Source organism: Mustela lutreola, chromosome 6 (genome assembly GCF_030435805.1).
Source record: "Mustela lutreola isolate mMusLut2 chromosome 6, mMusLut2.pri, whole genome shotgun sequence".
NCBI lineage: Eukaryota > Metazoa > Chordata > Mammalia > Carnivora > Mustelidae > Mustela > Mustela lutreola.
The window spans coordinates 134,468,187-134,492,375 of NC_081295.1; the positions used below are offsets into that span (position 1 = coordinate 134,468,187).

General features: G+C 41.2%; 1 long non-coding RNA gene across 2 annotated transcripts in view; it reads left to right on the forward strand.

The window, feature by feature from the left end:
• Positions 1-24,189, forward strand: part of LOC131834447 (uncharacterized) — a 58,986-nt gene that overhangs the window by 4,382 nt on the left and 30,415 nt on the right. For both annotated transcript variants that reach the window (XR_009354878.1, XR_009354877.1), the window contains exon 2: positions 9,380-9,534. This is a non-coding gene — a long non-coding RNA (uncharacterized LOC131834447). The remainder of the gene's footprint in view (positions 1-9,379; positions 9,535-24,189) is intronic.

Consider the following 24,189-nt stretch of genomic DNA (forward strand, 5'->3'; position numbering starts at 1 on the left):
CCAGTGTACAGAGAAGGGAAGATGGCATTGGCAAAAGGGCTGCATTAGTGGTGATTCTTCTATGACTTATGTTTCTTTGGGTTTAGTTCTCATGGATTTTGTGGTTACCTCCTTCCCCTTCCCTCCATCAGATATGTTCATATTTTGTGTGTGTGTGACTCTTGAACAACAGGGGGTTTTGAGGTGCTGATCCCCCTCACAGTTGAAAATCTGTGTATGACTTTTGACTTCCCCAAAACTTAACTACTAATAGCTATTGTTATCTATATTATATTCCGGACTCCTACAATAAAGTAAGCTAGAGAAAAGAAAATTATAAGGAAAATACATTTATAAAACTGTATGTGTATTTGTTGAAAAAAAAAAATCATGTGTAAGAGGTCCCAAGCAGTTCAAACCTGTGTTGTTTAAGGATCAATTCTATATTCAAACTGCAAAACATAGGACTTGTGATCCTGACATTTTTGAGTAAATTTGCCAAGACAACAAAATATCTAAATTTAAAATTCAGCAGTGTCCTGACTATTGCATGATACATGGCCAGTAAAAAAAAAATACAATCCCTGTGGCAACATTCATTCCTATTCTGTTCCCTAGTGACATCCAGTATAAGTGATGTCCCAGAGTTGTAAACTCAGTGGCCCTGTGCCTCCTCAGAAGTACTGACCAGCATTTCTGAACTGTCCAGGGGCAGGTGTCACAGGAAGCTTGCATCCCCAACACAGGTGAGCAGACAGCTTACTCCCCTTTTCCGTCCCAATATCACCAGTTCCGCATAGCTTTCTGCCATAGGTGAAAACAACAACATTGTTTCCCATAAAGTGTTTATTTTCAGGCTGGTTTCTACTCAGGCCCTCCTTTATTATATGTGTGAGACCACAGAGCAAATGAATACATCATTGTGTTTAATCTGACAGCTGAATGAATGGAGTTGGGTGTTGAGAGGAGACTCTCATTTGCTCCCTCTGGCGCAGACTCAGCCAGAAAAGGCCTATCCTCTCTTTGTGTTCATTGCTTTTTCAACTTTTCCTGTATTTCTTTTTCTTTTTCTTTTCCCTGTATTTCTTATCAGTGCCTTCTAGCCACAGAGGATTAATGACCTTGAATTCACCCTCATCATCACCCTCTGCCTCCATTATTTATTTAATCATATTGTATTGATAGTTTAAGCTGCATAGGCAGGAGGTCATTTTTCCCCCTCTTGGAAAGATTTCCAAAAGGATGGAAGGAGACCTAGAAAAACACCAATAAATTCTATTGACTTCATGTTTGCACTTGAGTCCTGTCTTAGGGCAGAGGGTTGGGCAGGGGGGCTGGGAGGAGGGAGTGAGATGCACTGAAGACAAAGGCTTGAGTCCAAACCAGGAGTCACATTATCTTGCAGTTCCTTTTATCTTTTCTTTAAGGTAAGACTTCACTTCTTTTCATGCAAACTCAGGCCAAGCTTGTGGTCAGATTCTGCCCATCAAAGAAAGTAGGAAGAGAAAGAGGTGGCAGGCAGTCTCCTGGCATTGTCTGGGCATGGTTCTCATGTGATAAAAGTCCCTTTCTCATGCCTCGCCAGCTTTCCCATGGTATTTACTTCTAACCAGTAAAAATTGAAGTGGGTGCTTGCAAAAAACTCCACAAATTTGGTTCCTTGATTGGTGAGGTTCTTTTCTTGTATTATTCCTGTGGCGTTTGTTGGGGCACCTGCTGAGGCCCTCTTCCTGCCTGAACATATTTCTTGTGCAAAAATAGTTGCATTGACCCAGAGCTCCTTCCAACCTACAGTAGAGTTTGTGTCTCATTCTTTCCCTTGGCAAAACAGCAGATATTCCTGAATCCTCCTAAAACCATTTTTTATATCATGTTTTATTTATTTCAAAGGCTATTTATTTATTTATTGAAATTATATAGTTTTTTTTTTTTAATTGAGCTTATGTTAGGAGTTATTTAAGGAGAGGGGCTTATGTCTTTTGTTAATTGAACTTTTGGCCAGTTCTTTAAATTTTGATATACTTCTTTGGAAATTAATCTAAGAATATTTGGTGATATACCACAAAGATAACAATAGATGGCATTAAATTTAACTTCTTACAAGAATCTGTTGTAAAATTGATTATGATTTCAAGAGTATTTGGTACTTATTTGGTATCTACTCTATTGGCCTGTTACATGGGACAAAGTGATAGATGCTGAGAAAAATAGATCAAAACAGACCCAGGATTTCTCCTTCTGGGCAAATATCTCAAAAAATGAGTACTATGTCCACAAAGACATGGGCCAGAAAGTCCATAGCAGCTTGCTTGCTTGCTTTCTTGCTTGCTTTCTTGGAAATGATTTGAATGTCCCATAACAGAAGAGTAAATACATACATTGTGGCATAATCCATTCAATATACAGCACTGTAAAGGGTCAGATTACAGCTGCATGTAGCAAGCTGGGTGAGCAAACGTGCTAAGCAAAAGTAAACATTTCACAAGGCCACATACTCTGTAATTCCATTCATATTAAGTTTAAAATAGGCAAAACTAATCTATGGTGCACAGGTCAGAACAGTGCTTAATTTGGGGTTATTGACTGGGAAAGGCCACAGGGTAGGCATCTGGGGCATTAGATATGTGTACAGTGGGTTCTGGCTGGGGGTACACTGTATGTATACATTGTATACTTCAGATGCTTACATTTTGATATATATAAATTATGGTTAACTAAATAGCTTAAAAGAAATCGATGACTAATACAGAATCCCTGGCCTCAAGGAGCAAATAAATAGTCTAGTGAAAGTGGAAAGTATGAAAAAGAGTAATTTCTTTGCATGTGCTGACTGCTACCATGCAAGTGTGCAGGAAGAAGATTGAGAAAAAGAAGGATATAGGCATGGGAAAGGAGAGAAGATAAAGACCCACACAGGTTCTCTTGGAAAAAGGCAGAGAGACATTTCAGGAGAGGGACAGCACAAGCACATCTGGCAGAGACTACCCACCAGATCACCAAATCCACCATGTATTTCCCAGCTTTCCTATTTTTTTTTTTTTGAGTTTTCCTATGGCATTTGGTTTTACCAGTTGCTTTGATTTTTTTTTAAAGATTTTATTTATTTATTTGACAGACAGAGATCACAAGTAGGCAGAGAGGCAGGCAGAGAGTGAGAGAGAGGAGGAAGCAGGCTCCCTGCTGAGCAGAGAGCCCGATGTGGGGCTCGATCCCAGGACCCTGGGATCATGACCTGAGCCGAAGGCAGAGGCTTTAACCCACTGAGCCACCCAGGTGCCCCTGCTTTGATTTTTAGAAACATTTACTTGCTTAGCTTTGGTGACAATGTTTCCTATTGCTTTCCTTTCTCCTTCTTGGCCATTCTCTTTCTTTTCCTTCCTGGTTCCTTCTCCCTAGTCTTCCTTTTTAAATGCCACCATCCAGCATGTTCTGTCCATGGTCATGTTTCTCTTTCATCCTGGTCTGTGAGCAATCTCATTCATCTGTGCTCATGGTTTTAGCTACGTCCTCACCTATGGTGTTGACTCCAAGCTTGGTGTCTCTAACCTACATGTCCATCACTGCCTCAAGAAAATCATATATGACATGTCAACTGGACATCAACACTTAGCTGCCCTGCAGATAGTTCTAAATTTAATATCCCTAAAACTGAGCTCTTCATTTCCTTCCCCGCCCCAGCCTGCATTTCCTTTTATTTTTCACTCATCTAGCAAATGGCCCTTGAGTGCAGTCTTGTTTTTTTCTGCCAGGCTCAGTTAGATTATCTGTCTCTATGCTTCCATAGAGATACTTGGCATATACTCCTACCATAGCTCAGTTGACTCTCAGGTCAAAGTAGTAAACAAAATGGTGCCATTGTGGTGGTGCATTTTTACCTCCAAGAAGCCCACCTGAACTGATGGTTCATATCATTATGGAACATGATGAAGCCAACATTCCTTATTTTTTTGTCAGGACTGGCAGTCGCTTCACAATGTGTCTACTCTTCCCCACAGCTCTGGGTGAACACTGGTATGAGGAACACTGTATTTAGCTTCATCAAATGACAGAACTTCAACTGTTGACAAGCAAAAAGAAAATGCACTGAAAAGCCTGGGATTTGACCTTGAACATAACTGAATCCAGGGACTTTGATGGTGTCATTGAGATTGGGCTCCCCCCCTCCCCCTTCTCTCGGGCTCTTAGATCTCCTTTTATACCTATGGGCTCAGATCTCAGGTGGGCCATGAAAGCTGTGCATTTACATGACCTTAATGACTGGCAATTCCAGCAGACATAGAATGCTTTTCTCTGTGTCTTTCCAGCAAACTTCCACAGGCAGCATCTCCTTGGCCAGACTTGACTCATGAGCTCACCCCAGAACTCATCACTGAGGCTGGGGGTGGTGGGGTGGGATGACTGCCCCAGTAATCCAGGCCTGAGCCCTGTGCCTACTTCAGGAGTTGAGTGTTGAGCTCAGGGTAGGGTGGGCCCTTATAGGAAAATGAAGGTGCTGTTACCTGAAGAAGGAATAAAAGCTGAGGAGGCCAAAAAGGAAAAGAAAAGAATACTTGTCTGTGAGGAGGGGTTGGTGACACTGCAGGCTTGGGGCATGCCTCTAAGTTGGCAACAACCATGTGATCCCCTGGGCCAACCCTTCTTTCTTGATTGTGGTTTAGCCTCTGATTCACTCCATCTGTCAACTTGTCTCTCCTGTCAGTCATACACTACCTAGGACAGGTTACTGTCAGGGGAACAGGAATCAAAGAAAGGGAGCCTTTTAATCTGTATTTTCAATTCACCCTCTGTCTCTACCTGCCATGCCCTGTCCTGTGTCATGGGAATGAGGAAGGGTGATGCAACCAGCCAGTTCTAGCCAGTCTGTGTGAATCATCTGTAAGTCATGCAGAACGATGATATCAAGGGGTCAGATTTCCAGGAACTACACCTCATGCGTCTTTCTTATTCCACAGTACCTGGCATAGGACTCTGGCTTCCATCCCTCTGCTGCTCACCCACCCCTCAAACATTGCTCAGACTATACACTGAAGATTTGTGTGGAGGAAAGAAAGAGCTACTGCCCTAAACCCAAAGGCTGCAGAAGCCACCGACAGTGGACAGAACACTGGAGTGGCTGGGTAACTGGGGTATTTGACTAGTGTGCCCTGGGAGGACCACACTGGCTCTGCATGCCTCTATGTTCGTGTCCATTGGTGCTTGGTCTCATTGAATCTCATCCATGTTTCTAGTCCTGGCTCTATGACCACATTAACTTGTGTTCTCGTGCATTCATTGCTCTCTCCCTCACCCTCAACTTTCTACCAGTAGAATGAGAATCTGGGACACAAACACACCCCTTTTAACTCAAAATGTTTCTATGATTCTGGGGTATTTCATTTAGGAGAAGACCCACCACACACGCATACACAAATACAAATCCTATATTCTGGAGTTGATTTGATGAAAATCACCATAAACCATTTAAAGTATCCAGTAATTTACTAGTAATGCATTTCCTGATGAGGGGATAGAAGACCGTGGTTTCTCTCTCTCCTACTGATTCAATATGTGCTGCTCCTTAAAGTAAAAATCAACTTCACATAAAGCTGCTGAAAGTTTTATGTAGTCTTAGCACACACCACACCTAAACTCAGCAGGACATTGTTTCCTTGTTAGAGGACACATAGCACAGAGTTCCAAATAATAGCTCAGTTGTCCAATGTATACTTAATGGATTAGCAAAGTTAACAAATGATATCTTATTCCTGGCTCCTTCTGCTGAAATGTAATACTTCCAAAGGCGAATAAACTGTTCCCACTTAGTGACCTTCCTTCTTTCAGGGAATGAACACATTTTCTTCTCTCAACCTAGGCCTTTTCCCCTCCCCACAGAATAAACCAAAACATCTGGAGATACTGTGGGGTCTCTTTCAAGAATACTGCACGTTCTTTTTCGGCTCTTACTTTTCTGGGAGATGAATCTTGACAACTCGAAATTAGAAGCTGGTGCTATGACCACACGTGAGACCAGTCTAACTGTCCCAAGGGATCCTCAGTCCTCCTTTTTCCCTGTTTTTCCCCTTCTCCATTCATTCTTGTCTCTTCTTATGTCTTTCCTTGCGATGTCTCACTGAGCCTCAAGAATGCAAGGCACAAAGATGCTTCCCTTTCCTTCTCTCCCATTTCCAGCCAGAAAGAGGCCACCTGGAATGAGAATGCAGCATTGCTGACACCAGCTACCTTTCCTGCAAGCTTAGCCTCAGGCCAGGGCTGCTGGTTAATGGCCCAGCATTGACCTCACTACTAGACATCCCTGAAGGCCACTGAGCTCTTACCTCTGTGTGGGAATAAGTGACAGCTTGGGACTCTGAAGCCAGGTAGAACTGACTTGTCCATCCCTTCCATGATGAGGGGTTTTGCAAATGCTGCTGTGTGTGTCATTTCTAATTGCTCATTTACTTCCCCACCACACTGACTTTCCTGTAGTCAAAGAGAGGGACCTGGTGCACATCTCCCGTGTGATGGGTAGGGGGCTCGTTGCCAACCGAATCTCTAGAACCATTCAGGCTAAGATAAGGGGGAGAAGGCAGGCTGTAGGACACCCACAGAAAGGAGGTGGGTGACTTCTCAGGGATCTCTCCTCCTCAGCTGCCAACTGAAAGCTGCTAGCTAGGTTCTTGAGGTCCAGCTACCACTGGTGTATGGTTAGAGAGAAGAAGCGTGAGTCAAAGGATCACTTAGGTGCAGATGGTAAGAGCATTCCAATTGCTCTGTAGAGCAGTGGGGAGTGTGGGGGGAGGCGGGTGGAGAAGTCAGTGAGTCAAAAGACCCTGTTAAGGATGAAATATTCTGGGAAGAGACATTTTCTCTTGGGATATGGACAGTGGTGAGGATGTGCATGTGTGCTGGGTGAAAAGCAGGGTGATGGGGAATGAAGAGAATGATGGGAAGATGCAAATAATTGATGTGGAGAAAGGTCTAAAGAGCCTCCCTTGTCTGCTTTGGCTGGTTTTGCTGCAGGTGGAATGTGAAATATGAACTATTTACACAGCTCGTATTTCCATGCCCTAAGAAAAACAGAGAAAGCTGGGCACCGAGCTCTGACTGAGCTCCCTTCTTCTCAGCTCCAAACCACTTCTTTAAAATGGACCGTTAGACTTTGGAGGAAGCTGTTTTCCACTAGACCTAGTGGTGCTGGAGCAGAGCATGTGCTACCAGCTGAGAAAACAAACCCGAGAAAGAGAAAGTATACTCGGGTTAACGGGCTCTAGGCAAGAAAGCCTCCTTTCCCTCCCCTTCCGGGTGGGCCCCGGTCCCCCGGGGCTGGAATCGTGGGCTTTGGCAGGAGAGGTCCTGAGGCAGGGGATGAGGACTGGCTGCCCTGCAGCCACGTAGAGAACATGAAGAGATTCACAGTCTTCTACTCCTGACTTTCATTTAATGGAAACCAGAGGTATTAAAACAAGGCAGCAAAGAACACCATAACAGGAAATAAAAGGGGAGAAGGGGGAGAAAATGCGACACGTTGAATGGAGTGCACATTTGCAACAACAGGTACTTACAATTTTTATCAGCCCCACTCTGCACAGGTGATGTGACAGCCCCCAGTGTGGTGGGTGCTCAGGGGTCCCCGCGTCTAGACCTTATGAAGAAAAGTTTCACCTTTGCTGAAATGCTGAAATCCTCAAGGGGCTTGGAAATCTTTTTTTTTTTTTTTTTTTTAATTTAAAGATTTTATTTATTTATTTGACACACAGAGACAGACAGACAGAGAACACAGGCAAGGGGAGCAGCAGAGGGAGAAGGAGAAGCAGGCTCTCGGCTGAGCAGGGAGCCCTTCCCTGGGCTCGATCCTGGGATCCAGGACCATGACCTAAGCTGAAGGCAGACGCTCAATGGACTGCGTCACCCAGGTGCCCCTTGAAAGTCTTTGTTTATCCGAAGAAACGTTTCATACCTCTGTTTCTGGTTTGTTTATACTTTTCTGGAACTAGTGGATTAAAAACTTCTGGTGGTCCAAAAACCCTTCATGGAGTGTGTGTGTGAAATAGAAAATGTTCATTCTTTTTTTCTTTCCACTAGCTGGCAATCTGAGTGAAATCTGACTTTTTTTTGGTTTGTTTGTTTATTCATTTGACAGAGAGAGAGAGAGTAAGAGAGGGAACACAAGCAGGGAGAGTAGGAGAGGGAGAAGCAAGCTTCCACTGAGCAGGGAACCCCATGTAGGGTTGGATCCCAGGACTCTGAGATTATGACCTGAGCCAAAGGCAGCCACTTAACAGCTGAGTCACACAGGCACCCCTGAAATCTGACATTCTGTGCCCTTGTCTATAGTTTCTGAGTGGGCATCTTTTTTAGGCAGCCCGTGGTCCTTCCTAGTGACAGATTTCTCATCTGACAGAACAGTTCCTTGTACTGAAGAATAAATCCTGTTTTTAGAGCCACAAGTATTTCTTCTCCTTTTTTCCAAACTCATACCCGGACTCTGATTCATCAGCTAAATTCAGGTGGAAGAAATCAGATGCTTATAAAAATATTCTGAAAAGCCATGTCTAACCTTTAAGGGGAAAGGTCTAGATGTTTCATTAAATACTTATCACTTTTTTGGCTGGGGGGGTAGAAACTCTATTTTTCTCTCTTGGGGAATTACCCAAAAGCAATAAAATGCTGTTTTATAACTGAATATCCCAGTTTACCTCTCGTGGAACGAAGCAAAATAAATATAAACATTAAAAATATGGTCACGGCCCATATATTTTAAAAAGTGTTGTCACCACGGACCAAGGCAGCTCAAATATGTTTCTTTCATGTTTAATTGTATGGCGTGTATCTAGATCTTTTTCCTCACTATAAGTCTCATTGCTCTACTAAGTGTCCGATTTCTGCTGCAGTGTTTGGTTAGAAAAAAAAGAGTGGTAATGGGATCTTTTGTCTTATTTAAAAGGTAAAATGTTATCAAAATTTAAGAATAGTTTTAAGAACAAATTCATTTTCCCCCTTCCCCACTTGGCTTTTCAGATTTTCTTCAGTGGCTTTGTTTTTGTTTGTTTTCAGGTTTTACCTTCCCATGGAATTTATATGTACCTTCTCTATGCAGAATTTATCTTAGTTTAAAAGTCTTCTCCCTACGTATTGAAGTATTATTAAGGAAATGGTATGAGGTCTGAGATTTGTTTCAAAACAAGCCAGGGGGGTGAGGTGATGGAGGGAAATGGGTGAGGGTATAGGTAAAATCAGCTGGGGTGTGAGCTAATCATTACTGAAGCTGTATGTCAGGCACAGGGAAGTTTATAACATTATTCTATTTTAGAATGCATTTGAAATTTTCTGTAAAAAAATGTTTTCTTTAGTTCTCTCCAGGATTCACTTTTCTCTTTTACTGGATTCTGGCTTTGTGGTCCACATTTTTTTTTTCTTCTAGATCCCAAATGTTTATTCTGGAGAGGACATCCTTCTGCTGAGTTCACCGTCTCTGACAATGGCAATTTTTGGAGCTCTGTCTGAAGATATCTCAAGCTGCAAGGACACTGCTTATTTCTTGCTGTGTCTGTGTGTTCTTATTGAAACTTTGATCAGGTGAGTGGAGCAGAGGGTAGCCCAACTGAGAGCACAGGCTGAGGTGAACAAGGGTGGGCTCTGTGGAACCCAAAGCTTTCTCCTGTCGGGTCCATTTTTGCTTCCTTCTCTTCCCTTCCTTTTGTCTCCCTTGACTATTTCTTCTTCCCATCATTTCTCTTTTCTTCCTTTCTTTCAGTACCAGGTCAACTCCATGCCATGGTTGGAAAAGCTTTCCTATTGCTCTGCTCAAACCTAAGCTCCTCTGGGTAGGTGCATCAGAGCTCCAGCTCCTGTAGGGTGTCCATCTGCTCCACTCTATTTAAAAACCTACAAAATGCTTAATACATTGAAACAGGTGTCTAGAGATTTCCCTGGTTTGACATGGGGTAGAGAAACTCCACGGGAAAAAAATCTGATCTCTATCTAAAGTTGGGGATTAATACCCACCACCAGGCTCACCCATGCCCCAAACCCCTCCCTTCCCAAACCCTCAGTTTGTTTGTCATAGTCCACAGTCTCTCATGCTTCATCTCCCCCTCCGATTTCTCCCAATTCTCTTTTCCTTTTCTTCTCTTAATGTCCTCCATGTTATTCCTTATGTTCCACAAGTAAGTGAAACTATATGATAGTTGACTTTCTCTGCTTGACTTATTTCACTCAGCATAATCTCTTCCAGTCCTGTCCATGTTGATACAAAATTTGGGTATCCATCCTTTTGATGGTTGTGTAATATTTCTATATACAGACCATGTCTTCTTTATCCATTTGTTGTTGAAGGGCATCTTGGTTCTTTCACACAGTCTGGCAGTTGTGGACTCTAACTTCATAGTTATGAGAGAATTAAATAAATAATGAATAAAAAAAGAATAAAATTGGGGATTAGTAAATTCAAACAAAACTTAAGGGGTATGTGTTTGGTGGGGGGAGGGCACTAGCAACTGAAGTCAGAATGCAGAGACGGACTGTAACTTCAGAAAGTCCACTTAACCAGGTTCCTCAGAACATAGTAAAAACATCCTTCTGTTCTCTTTACACTAGACTAGGATAAATAACTAATAAAATAATAGATATAGAATAGTATCAGAATTCTAAATTACTTCAATAGGCAAGAACTGATGACTAGACCCAATAAGGTAAAATATAATGTTAACAGTCCTAAATTCCTGAATTCATCTGAAAAGAACACTGGCAGTAGTGTAGTAAATACCTGACATGCATAGTCAAAAGGTCTGGGATTTTTAAAAAAAAATGTAGTCTAAGCCAATAATGAGATGCTGTTACTGAAAAAGCTAACACCCTTCAAAGTGTGTGATAATATTTACAGCATCCAGATTGAGGGTGGTAATAGTTTCATATTATGGGCACCACATCTTAAGAGCTGTATTAACAATCTTGGGAAACTTCAGTGGCATGTGAGTGAGACGTAAAGGAGTTCAGCAATGATAAATTATGAGAACTCGTGAAAGAAACCAGGGAATTTCTCCCAAAGAGAAATGGGAATCGATGGAAGATTCTGGTGGAGGGCAGAATGCAGGTGGGTTGGCAGAAGGTGTGGGAGGTTTCTGATATAATGGAGGATAGTCACCCCTGCCTAGAGCTACCACTGGGTGTAGCTATAAAACCTGGAGATAATGTGTAGAGCAGTGACTCTGGGACTCTGAAGAGTAGGTAATAGAAGGTGGGTTGCTGGGGCCCAGAATACAAAGTACCACTGAACTGGCAGCAAGATTACTACCCATTTCCTCTGGTTCTCTCACTGTTTGGTGCAAGGTGTGGGTATAGCTATGGGAGGATAACTAAAGTCCAAGCTTTTCTAGATGGAGGACAAAAAGGGAGGCCCCAGGAAACTGGGAAGTACTCACAAGGGCACAAAAAGAGAGAGAAGGTTGGGAAACCAACCTTGTAAAGTTGCTTGTGAAATCCTGGGCTCACCTCGAAGTTACACGTGGATGAATCTGATTCTAATCAGCACATAAAGGATTCTGAGAACTGAATAAGCAGATAGGCCACCATCTAGGTCTCAGACGAGTCACTGGGCAGCATGTATGCAGGGCAGATCCAAATAATACTGTGAAGGTTTTGAAAATGGAAATCACAAAGCAAAGATGGCAGGTGGGAACTTGCAGCCTGAACCTACACAGGTTGACTATCTGCTAAATATAAATGTTAAGTCTCCATATATCGAAACAAGACCCAGTGTCTTATAAGAGTCAAAATGTCTAGGATACAACTCAAAATTACTTGGCATAAGGGATTTGAAAAATCTCAACTTTTGAGGTGCCAGATGGCTCAGTCAGTTAAGCAGCTGTCTTTGGCTCAGGTCATGATCCTAGGGTCCTGAGATCAAGCCTTAAGTCAAGCTCCCTGCTCAGTGGGAAGCCTGCTTCTCCCTCTCCCTGTGCCTGCCCTCCCCTCTGCTTGTGCTCTCTCTCTCTGTCAAATAAATAAACAAAATCTTAAAAAAAAGATTCTTTTTTTTGTGTGGCAAAAGGCGATCAACAGATGCTAGTGAGATGACACAAATGTTGGACTTATATGACAAAGGTATCAGAGAAACTCTTATGAAAATGTTCCAAAAGGAAGTGGTGAACTTACTTGAAATGGAACTCTAGAATGGAAAAATATAACTGAAATTTTAAAAAATCACTAAATGGGCTTTTACTTTTGTTTTAAAATTTATTTAATTGTAAATGCATATAATTTATGTTTTTTAAAATGGCTCTCTTTAAAAACCCATTTGCAAATTCTTAAAAATTAATAATCAGCTTTCAGGAGATGTCACAACTGACATCTGCCATGAACAGTCAGTCTGTTTCAGTGAGCAGTGGAATACCCCATATTGAGAATTTCTTCTAGAAGTAAGTAAGTTGTAAATACCAAGTGAGAGATGAATATGCATTTCTACCCATAATTGACCTGTGGTCCAGGGCATATCTTTTGGGAAATGCTGGTCTAAACTGTTTACCCCCAAGATGCTCTTATTGTTTGAACCACACTCTAATTTCTTGCTACCTGTTTTTACCATCCATTTTAATTCTAGCCTTTTAATCTTTTTGTTGTCTCTGCCCTCTTTCTATACTTCTCCTCCCTTGGCATAAAGCAAGCCCTTGTTACTTTTTCTTTTTCATAACAGTAGCCAAGTTTAAAATCTTGACTTACTCGATAAAAATATTGGAAAGGTTGTACTTTCTTCCTTAGTCATCTGAAAGAGGCTTTTCCTATTGCTTTTCCCCAGATTTAACAATATGTACATATATGCCCTCAAAATTGTCTCTCACAGTATCCATACTCTTTGCAGCTATTAAATCACAGAAAAGATGGAGCCTATCTAGTAAGCTTGGCAATGAAAACTTCTGGGAAAATGTTAGACATCAGTTCCCTATTTGGTGGCCTCCAGTCTCCATCTGTGTTGACCATCCTCCCACCATTTAATTGCTAGAGCTCCATACCCATGTTAACAAGAGTGGGAAGAGCCAAATAGTTAGAAATGATGTGATTTCCCCCTTTCATTCTCAGATGGACAATAGATCACAGAAATGCTATCATCGGTGTCCTGGATCTCATTTGGGAAACCCTACTTTTTATTACTTTAGAATATGTTTATGTCAATGGACATCATCCCTGAACTAGAGGAATTTGACTCAATAGCTAATTTCTCTTAATTTGCACACAGCTGTTTCACCTGTGTTGACAATTTTCCTGAAGAAAAATGTTGCCCCTTGTGGAGTTAGAGCCTCTTTCAGTTTTGCCAACATTTCAGAAATAAATGGTGTGCTAGTGCAAAGTTGCTTTTCAGTGAACCGTGTGCTTGCCAAAGCTGCAAGGACTCCCACTACATCATGGATGTTAAGGTGAACTCTTAAAGCAAATGGTGTCTGAGGTTTAAGGCTGGCTGCAGAGAAAAATGAATAAAGGAGGCAACTGGCTTAAAAACTAAAAATATATGCCTGTCCCTCTTTGGGAAACCAATGTTTAAACTTAAAGTGGTTGAACTAATTACATTCAAAGCAGAAGCTGACCACCAGAAGACACCATCTCTCCATCCTCTTTATGGGCACTTTAAAGTTGTAATTTAAACTTTAGCAAACTGGTTTTAAGGCAGATTTATTAACACACTTTTGGATTGCCAAAATTAGGTTTTGGTTGGTGTTCTGCATGCTGATTCAAGAGAATGGAATTGTCTACACACACAGTGTAATTGGGCTATGATTCATAATCATTGTCTCTTCCTTATAAACAGTAATACACTTTCTTTAGACAGTCTAGGTGTTTTAGAATATGTACATATACTTACCTTTTAAATAATTACTTCCAAAATTTGTGGTCTCATCGGTGGGTGAGAAAATTTGAGCTGAGTGTTATTTATTTTTGCCTCTTTAACTCCTAAGACAGAGTTTGCTGGGCAAGCAAGTCAGTAAATGAATTAATGAATGATAATGAGCAAGTGGGTGGAGTGATCGAATTTACAGCTAAGCACCAAAGTCAACATTTCCTTCAGGCAGCAAGAGACTCACTGTTAGTAGATAAAAACAATTCTTTTTTTAATCAGGAAAAATAATCAGCTTAAAATTGAAGATTTCTCTTTCCCCACCCAGACCCCCCCAAATCATTTTGGATTTCGTCTACTTTAGGCCCATTCTTGAGGCTCTGATTCAAGAAAAGTAGGACAAACCTCATTCCAAGTGGGAATTTGGGGCTTGTTATCTTTCTTTATACTTTAACATATGCCTGGATGGCTCAGTTGGTAGAGCGTATAGATACTTGATCTCCAGGTTTTGAGTTCAAGCCTCACACTGGGTGTAGAAATTACTTAAAAAAATAAAATCTTAAAAAAAATTTCAAAATTTGAAATAATATTGCCCTCAAGGGAGTGAAGATTTGTTCTTTGGTTGGTGTGGGGGAGATTGTGAAAAAAATCTTTCTCTTTTTATGAATAAGTCAAAGATGTTTACATTTAGTCCATAAACACTAGATCTGTGGTATGAAATTTCATGGGTATTGATTATGAAAAAAGGTCTACAAAGGCTCCTTAGAGGGGTGACTATGAAAAAATAAATGAGAAACACTGTCATAAGACATCACATTTTCAATAACTTGCTCTTCATAACATTAATCATAGCCCGAAATCTATGACTCCATTTAGTCCTAAAGAGATCCTCTAGGATAGGGTGCCTGAGTGCCTCAGTTGGTTAAGCGTTGGACTCTTGGTTTCAGCTCAGGTCATGATCTTGGGGTTGTGTGATGGAGTCCTGCATTGAGCCCCAAGTGGAGCTCTGCACTTGGCTTGGATGGAACATGCTGGAGAGTCTCCTTCTGCCTCTCCTTTTGCCCCTCTCCCTCCGCCTGCTTGTGAACACCCACGCACTCTCTCTTTTAAATGAACAAATAAGTAAATAAAAAATCTTTAAGAGCTCCTCTAGGCCAGACATGGTAGAAATTATAGGTGTATCAGCTGCTGTAATTATTTGCCAATCTTGATAGGCAAAATATAACTATTTTTATTTCAACCAGCTTCAGTGTCACTAGTAGTTTACAAATATAGATCATGCCTGTGTTCACATTATTATATTAGTTTTATAAATAAAGTTTACCCCCACTAAAATGAATACAGCCACTATAATCTTTGTAAAAAGAAAGAAGGGTAAATCCTATTCCATTTATTTTAGGCCATATTTGGTCTAACACAGTAATAGATACATAATTTGTTCTAAGTTGAAAATGTCATTGTCGGGGCACCTGGGTGGCTCAGTGGGTTAAGCCTCTGCCTTCAGCTCAGGTCATGATCTCAGGGTCCTGGGATCCAGCCCTGCATCGGGATCTCTGCTAAGCGGGGAACCTGCTTCCCCCTCTCTCTCTGCCTGCCTGTCTACCTACTTGTGGTCACTCTCTTTCTCTGTCAAATAAATAAATAAAACCTTTAAAAAAAAGAAAAAAAAAAGAAAATGTCATTGTCATCTTTATTATGAAAATATGGTGAAATATATTATTAAGGCTTCTGGTTTTATTGCTGCTGTTATTGTTAAGAATTAAGGAAAATCTTCCCTTTCATGGTTAGAGAATTCTATCACCTTTAAATCGGTGGTAGTCAACATTTGTCCAAAAGCAGTTCTGTTTTTGAGAGAGGATTGTCCAGGCGAGGCATAAGGAAAACAGAAAATTCTATTAAAAAGAAACGAATCTGAGCTGTATATTTAAGACAAAGAAAATAGCACTTTCCAAGGTAATTGAAAAAGAGTTTATCTTATTTTTCTCAGAAAAAGAAGGTTTGAAAGCAAACCCATTTATGATCTCAAAGTCATGAAAGGATTGATAAAATAGTGATAGATCCAGTGTATATTTTATAGTAAGTAGCATGGAATTTGAAAAATAGGAACTCCTACAATATTATTTCATCCAAAGCATAATAAATATAGGGAGCAAGGTCACTGGAGTTGGTGATTTAAATAAATACTGTAGTTCAAGGGACATCTAACGTTGTGAGGAAAAGTTGAAAAATGGCATTCTACTTGGTGTTTTAAACACACTCCTCTGTCATGATTAACAAGAAGATAAACCAAGTAAGACCAGCTTTGCATTTTTCTTTTGGGTCAAGGAAGTCACTGAGATATAATTTCATGTCCTACTTTGAAAATTTGGGACTTAGTGTTATCATGATTTAGACCATGTTTTTGATGGATTATACTGGAAAGAAAAGTTGCTACAGTGCTCAGCCCATTTAATTCCTTAGGAAAGTAATGTGATCGCTTCTCACGCCTCACATGCAGGGCTCCACGGGGAGAGGAAATGTCCTGAGCACAAAGCTGGGCGTGAAGTGCTGGGTTTTAAGGAGGCGGTAGCATTCATCTTACAAGTAGGTAGAGAGTAGACACTGAACTAGCTTGTTAAAATAGTTAATCACATTGTGAACATCTCTCAGGGAGGGACTGTGTTTTTCTTAATCCAAAGGGGCATCAAAAAGAAAGAAAAGAGTCTAGATAGAGGTTGGAGGAAAGGAACTTCACATTTTCAGCAGGATCCAAGAATCATCCCAAAGGGCTGTGGACTTTGGTGAAAACCTTTAAACTTGCCTCAGTCTGTTTCTGTCAGATAAGAAATGCTTTGCTATCTTTTTCTTCAGATAATTGATCCAGAAGGACTTTGCAAATTTTTATCTTGTAGACTTGTTTCCTTGTTGATAAATGGGGATACCAATACCTATGTTCATATACAAAAACAGGTAAGAAGTCTTTGGCATTTAGTAGGTGCTCATTACGCAGTAGTTCTGTCTCAGGGCTCAACTGAAACTGCAGGTTGCCTTGGGAAGACATGATTTGGCTGGTCGTTCCAGGGACATTTACCCAGGAAAGAACAGGCTGTAAATAAAAAAAATTACCTTCACTGTTTGTGATCGATTTCTTGCAAATAGTCTGCTCACCTTGGCGAATAACTCACTTATTAAAGCAACGGTTTACTTCTCAAGACTTACTTCAAGACGCTCATTTCACTGCATCCACCGATCCTAAACTCGTATGTCACACAGGTTGCAGTTCCACGCCTTGAAGACCAGCCTCAAAGAGCTCCACTCCAGGGCCCAGAGCCCTATACAAGTTTCCCTCCAACCCCGTTTTCTGAGATCATCAGTGGAGGCGGCACTTTCTTTTTTTTTTTTTTTTAAAGATTTTATCCATTTACTTGACAGAGATCACAAGTAGGCACAGAGGCAGGTAGAGAGAGAGAGGAGGAAGCAGGCTCCCTGCCCAGCAGAGAGCCCGACGCAGGACTCGATCCCAGGACCCTGAGATCATAACCTGAGCCGAAGGCAGCGGCTTAACCCACTGAGCCACCCAGGGGTCCCGAGGCGGCACTTTCTTACTGCAGTGAGCTCCTGTCAGCTCACTGGAGCTTAATTCACAGTTTAGTGCCTGATGATATTTCAGGGACTTCAACAATCATCATCACATAATGGGTTTTGATCTCTTCCATTTCTGTCTCACTTGTGCTAATGAGTCATTGCCACCAAGGTAAGCTTTATTCCCCTCCTTCAGCCACTGCCCGGGCATTCGGTTGGGTTTCTAAGGCAGGAGAGATGGGCTGCAGCCTAGGGAGTGTAATGCATTTTAAATTGCCTCTTATTTGCTTCCCACAGTCTGAAAGCATTATAGAGCATCCTGAAATGCCTATCTCACTTGGCTGCTGGGAACGACAGCCTGCTTCATTATCCCTTTCCAATCCAGGCACCCCTGTTTGCTCAGGATTCCACAACACCCGCTTAGTTTTGTCCCTGGGGAGAAAACGAAAACAGAAACAAAAACAAAAGCAAAACAAAACAAAACAAAAAACAACCCCCCACCCCCGCAAAAAAAAAAAAAAAAAAACCCAGGAAGCAGCTCGAGCTAGCTACTCACCTCAGATGACCAAGATGGGAGCAAAGTTAATGAGTATCAGGTGCCAAGTCAGGGATTACTGCTGTAGTGGGCTGGTCACTCTGACCCTCAGGTTTATACCTGGGTTCGCAGAAGAGCCTTTAAATCTTCCATTCTCATTCACTGTGTCTTGGGCAGGATCGGGTTGTTAGCTGTCAGCCTGACTTCATGAAAACATTATTCCCTAAACTGAGTTTTCTGTCAAACAGAATATTAAATCAAGCCAAATTATCTCCATCTGGCTTTTGGCAGCACACTAGGTTAGGAGAGGAAGGAAAGCTGTCTTCTATCTTCTCCACAAGCTATATAGAGCAGGCATGTTTTTAAGTGTTTGTAAATTCATATTTTCATGCAGCACAGACAAATAGGATTTTAAATTTGGAGTTCCATAGTGACTATATAGTATGGTCATATCTCCATTAGATACCTGGTTATCTAAGGGTAAGGTTTCCCAGATTTAGCAAATAAAATTACAGTTAAAAACACAGTTAAATTAGAATTTCAGATAAATATTGAATAATTTTTTTTTAGTATAAGTAGACCCCAAATATAGCATGGAGGTATACCTATGCCAAAGAATTATCTGTTGTTTATCTAAAATTCAAATTTAACTGAGTGTCCTATATTTTATCTGGCAATCTTTCTGGGGATTCGTGAAAATGTGCTTGAACTAAAAGATTTCCTTGCTTGTAGTTCTAGAGTCTTTTGAACATGCTAGAAGCATGCTTATGCTTCTTAAATTGATTTATTGAGTTACTTACTTGACACAGAGCAGTAACTGATTAGTGAGAAACTACACACAAAATATTGCCATGTAGAAGCAGAAGATTACTGTGGGAAAAAAAATAAAAGGTCTTTGGCATTCAGGCTTCAGGGAGGGAAATGGAGAAGTGCCTTGCACAGATCTTAAGTGTAGTGGTTGAAAATAATATTCAGCTGTCACAACTCGGTTTAAAAGTGTGTCTTTCTATCATTCTTGCCAGGCCCATGCCCTGTGAAACTCAGTCAAGGAGTACATATTCTATGACACCAGGCTGATTGCGGCCAGATGTTAATCTTGCTGTTCGCTCCATTTTATTGTTGTTATATTATCTTTATACGCTGAACAATTACATGTAATGAAACTCCTAATATACAGTAGTCTAAATCGTCCATTTACAAGGTCTGGGAAGCCCATGTTCATCTTGAAAATATGTTTCAATACCTCCCACCCTTTTCTAAAGTCAATTCATTTGTCTTAGTTTCTTATAACTGAGAGCCCTACATTCACGCTCTGAAAAAAAAAAAGTCTCCAACTTCTGGGGAAAATATGTTGGTTATTATTGTTTTCATTATCGTACATCATGTTCATCTTTCATGGGAAAGAGCCCTTTTCCCTCAGAAAGGAAAAATTTCCCGAGTATTAGGAGACACACCAAATACAACAGCGCCCTCCACTGGTGATTATGGGGAAATGTGTGCTTTGTGATGGCAGGAAGACCAGGCCTGCTTAAGGAGGTCTTTCTAATTAGAAGCAGTCTGTCACTGTTTGAAGCACAGGCGTTGGGGTGTCAGAACCTAAGTAAGTGATGGGAATTGGGCCGTTTGTTTTTTTGTTTGTAAATAGCAAGAACAGTATAAAGTAGTGTCCACTGACTCTAGGTGCAGGTAAGAACAGAACCCTATTATCATCTATAGTATTTCACTATGACGTCTTTTCAAAGCATGTAAGGGTCTGTACTGTGATTATATTTTCCCTTTCCTTTGCATTGGAATAGACTCTGACAGACAAAAGAAAATTAAAATCAGATGCAGTTCTCAAAAGACTAAAGAGGAAGCAGGATTTGTGTGCCGACCCTGTAACCACAGGCTTTGTGAATTTCAGTTCGTTTTGGAGCCAAGGGACACCTCCAGCACCTCAGTGTCAAATGCTTCTGGTTGCAACCCACCTGGAAGGGTGGAAGTGTCTTTTCTTCAGTGGAAGCACTCTGTAAGCAATGCCTTGTATCCACATGACTACTACTTTGGCCCATCTCTCATCACAGCCTGGAATTCAAAAGAATTTGATGCCCCGGTGTTAGAGGTGTGGGGACCTTCCAAGGGCATCTAGTTCACCTCTTGTTTTACACTTTGTAAGTCTGAGGTGACTGGTCTAAGGTCACTGAGTCATCTATATTTCTATATTTTATTTCAATTAGCTGTAGTGTTGCTGTGTTGCTGATAACTTATTCTGACTTTAAGCTTCTCAGTTTGAGAAGCAAAATTAATTTTCAAAGAGACATGAAACAAAGGACTGGTTGCTGTCCGGGCACTTGAGAGGTATCTACTTGGGTACCTGGCTAAAGCTACTGAGACACTTGGCATAATGCTTTTAGGGTCAGCTGTATTCATGGAAATGCATGAGGTTGCACCCCAAACAGATGAATGTTTAGTTTTGGTCAGTTGGTGAATTATTCTTCCATAACACTGGTATGTAAAGTGGGAGGTAAACCATTACACTCAAGGTGGGTCTAGAACAAGTTTCAAGTTTTTTACTGGCTCGTATAGGTACTATTAAATCAAAGTAACTTCATGGCCAAATTAATATGCTTAATAAGATGGAACAATGTTTTAGTGTAATTAAACAGTGGGAGATTAGCTAATAGTATCTCAGTTATTTTATTTTTCTTCCCTAGACCAGAGAACTCTACTAAACCTGTAAATTTAGTTCTTTTGAATCTTAGGTGTATGAAATTGAAGAATATGAAAAGGAAAATACCCCCCCTCAAAAAAAAACAAAAAACAAACTTGAGTTGACTCTCTTTAAAAAATAAGGAATCCTTAAGGCATCTTCATAATTTCAGCCATGCCTTTAGACGTTTTAAATAAATTATGGTGAAATAGAGGTAAAGAAACTAATCGAGTAAGGAGGATAGTACTCAGAAATCTAGTTGGGAAACCTGGTTAGAAACTAGTTCAAAAATCATCCTTTTCTGGGGCACCTGGGTGGCTCAGTGGGTTAAGCTGCTGCCTTCGGCTCAGGTCATGATCTCAGGGTCCTGGGATTGAGTCCCGCATCGGGCTCTCTGCTCAGCGGGAGCCTGCTTCCATCTCTCTCTCTCTCTCTCTGCCTGCCTCTCTGCCTACTTGTGATCTCTCTCTGTCAAATAAATAAATAAAATTTAAAAAAAAAAAACCATCCTTTTCCACCATATTGTTGGGTTTATTTTGTCACTATTATTACTGTGTAGCATAGCTGCAGGGCAATTTAGCCTCTGGTTTTCTAAAAGGTGCCGCATAGACTTCTTCTGTGACCAATTTCCATAAAGTCTGTTAGCAGTTCAAACTTTATTAAGACTCTTGACAAAAACAGCTGCTAGAATTGCAAAGGAATGTAATAAAAAACATAGGGTCAGAAACAACTAGAGTCTATAAAAGCGATATTCACAGTGGCCAAGCCCCCTTGGAGGTGCAAACTGATCATGGTCCCCCTGTGCTGTGGGGACCCCTGAATGGGCAGACAGCAGGACACCCAGGCTCAGCCCTAGCTCTGCTACTTGAGGCTACCTGCCTTCACCTGGCTGATAACCTAGTTAAGGTCTGGGCAAGATGCCAACCAAAGACTAGCATGAGCAGGGGGAGGCAAGGTAGTTTTAAAGAGTGAGGAAGCACTGGAGCAAATGCATTTTATGTTGGTTTTATTATGCAGTAAAAAATCTCCAACACATACTCATTTACTAAAAAGAAAACAATAAATGTTCAGTTGATTGTAGTTTCCATATTAGCATGAAGGGACACGAATGGGAGTTAGCCAAAAACTCTGAGATGCATTTGGAAATCTTAGGAAAAATCCAGGTTTGAGTAGAAATCTGCAAGAGAAATTAGTGTTGACAATCCACGATTGGTTAAGCTTCTTTCCTGTGTGGGAGAATCTTTGATATATACATTCTATACTATATTAAAATGACATCTAGATATTTCAGGGAAAAATGGGAGCACAACAGCTGGTATTCCTTTCCATATAAAATATAATAGAAGAGGGAAAATTCAGGGATGGAGTTTATTTTTATGTTTTTTTAAGATTTTATTTATTTATGTATTTATGTGTTTATTTATTTATTTAGTGTGTGAGTGGGGGCAGGGGCAGAGGAAGAGGGAGAGAGAAATCTCCAGCAGACTCCCTGCTGAGCGTGGAACCCACCCAGGTGCCTCCATTTTTGTGGTTTTGTCTGAAATCACAAATTACAACATTTGAAGAGGTTAGTGTGTTAATGGTGAAGCATGAATGAAAAACTCTCTACCTCAGCATTGCTGTCATTGCCTACCAGCTGCCTCCCCAGCCTCTCAACACACACAGAGTGAGGGATGGAATCCCTTCTGAGACTCTTGGAGCCCAGGATCCAGGCAAGTAGTCTCCAAAGTAGGATCCAGGTACAGCATGATCAAGAGTAGCCAGTGGTTACTTATGAACAATCCTTTCTGGGGGGCACGGGCAAGTAATTTTCTTCATCTGAAAATTTGGGGCACTCATGTCCTGTACTGTCTGAGGGAGTTTGAGCCTACTTGGGGAGATGCCAACATTCCAGGAATTTGAAATGGTAGTCATTCAAGCTATTGCCCAGTTCCAAAGTCCTCTATATCATATTCTGTGGGACTGTGACCACCCCCTCTGCTGCCTAAATGTGAGTATTGTCCCCAGGGTTGTCCATTGCTGGGGCCATTCCATGCCATTCATTTATTTATTCAGAAAGCATCTGAGAACTTATTATGAGCCAGCCACCATGCCAAGCAGTGGGCAAGGACTTCATGGTTCAAAGAGAGACAAGCAAGGATGGCTCAAGTTCTTGGTACAGGTGGGAACACAGAGCAAGTCCAACTAACCCCAATTTGAAGGGTCTTGAAAAGGTTTAAAGATGAGGCAACACTGGACTGAGACCTAGAGACAAAGTAGGAGTTAGCCACGGGAGAAGGAGGCAGAGGATGATTCCAAACTAGAAAAGCTCTTGAAGAGTCCTGAGGCATAGGAGGCTCAGTGCCAGGTCAGACAGAAGCAGCCGTGGTGTGTGTGTGTGTATGTGTGTGTCTCTGTGTGTGTGTGTTTGGCTGGAGCGTGAGCTAGAGGAGGGAGAGAAGCAGGGAAGGTGATCGCTGGAGGCTTGGATGTGGTATGGCCCTCCTTGATCAGAATAAGATGTCAGTGTCTTTCAAAGGGAGGCTTCTGGTTTGTTTCCTGCTCAGCCTGCATCGCGCAGGGAGAACAAGGGCCTTGCCCTGCTCCAAAGTTGCTTTTTGGTGGTGGTGTCCACTGTCCCCCACAGTTGCTGAATCTTATTTAAGGAAAAGTGAGTGGCTTAAATGTCCAAGATCACAGGAAGACCCCAAACTGACTTTTCTACATGCTGGTCTATGTCCTTGGCAGAGCACGTTCCTCTCAGATACTTGAAGACATGAAGATACAAGGTTGCTCCTCCAAGCAGGCTCTGTCAGTGTCAGTAGTATGAAGCACGGTCAAGTCTAGCTCGCACAGATTGTGAGGTGGTGCCTGTATAGCTCAGAGGACAACTGGAGACAGGACCCTTGAGGCTGAGGTCATGTCATTCTAATCCTGGGCACCGGTGGCTCTGTCTTCTGTAGCACCCACATTGTTGGCAGACATTGGCATGGATGGGGAGTTATTTTTTGGGGTGTGTGTGTAATTTATGTTTTTGCACTTTTATTTAGGTAAAATTAATATACCATTCTACTCTCCCATTTAAGTGTATAATTCAATGCTTTTTGGTAAATTATTAATTTTTTAAAATTGTGGTAAGATACCTATAGTATGAAATTTGCTATTTTAGTAATTTTTAAGTGTACAATTCAATAATATTGATGACATTCACAACATTGTACAGCCATTACCATATCTATTTCCAAAACTTTTTCATCACCTCAAGCAGAAGTGCCACTGGAAAACAGAAACTTCCACAGAAGTTATTAAAACAATGACGCTCCCCTCTCCTAGGCTTTGCTAACTTCTGATTTATTTCCATATCTTTGAATTTGCCCGTTTTAGATATTTTGTACAAGTGGGATCATATGATACTTGCTCTTTTATGTCTGGCTTGTTTCACTTAGCTTAATGTTTGCAAGGTTTATGCCTATTGTAGGAAGTGTGAGAACTTCCTTCCTTTTTGTGATCAAATAATATTCTACTATACATGTATGCCACATTCTGTTTATCCATTCACCCCTTGATGGACACTTAGGTTGTTTACAGTTTGGGGGCTTTTGTGAAGAACCTTGCTATGAATATTGATATTATTTGTTCGAG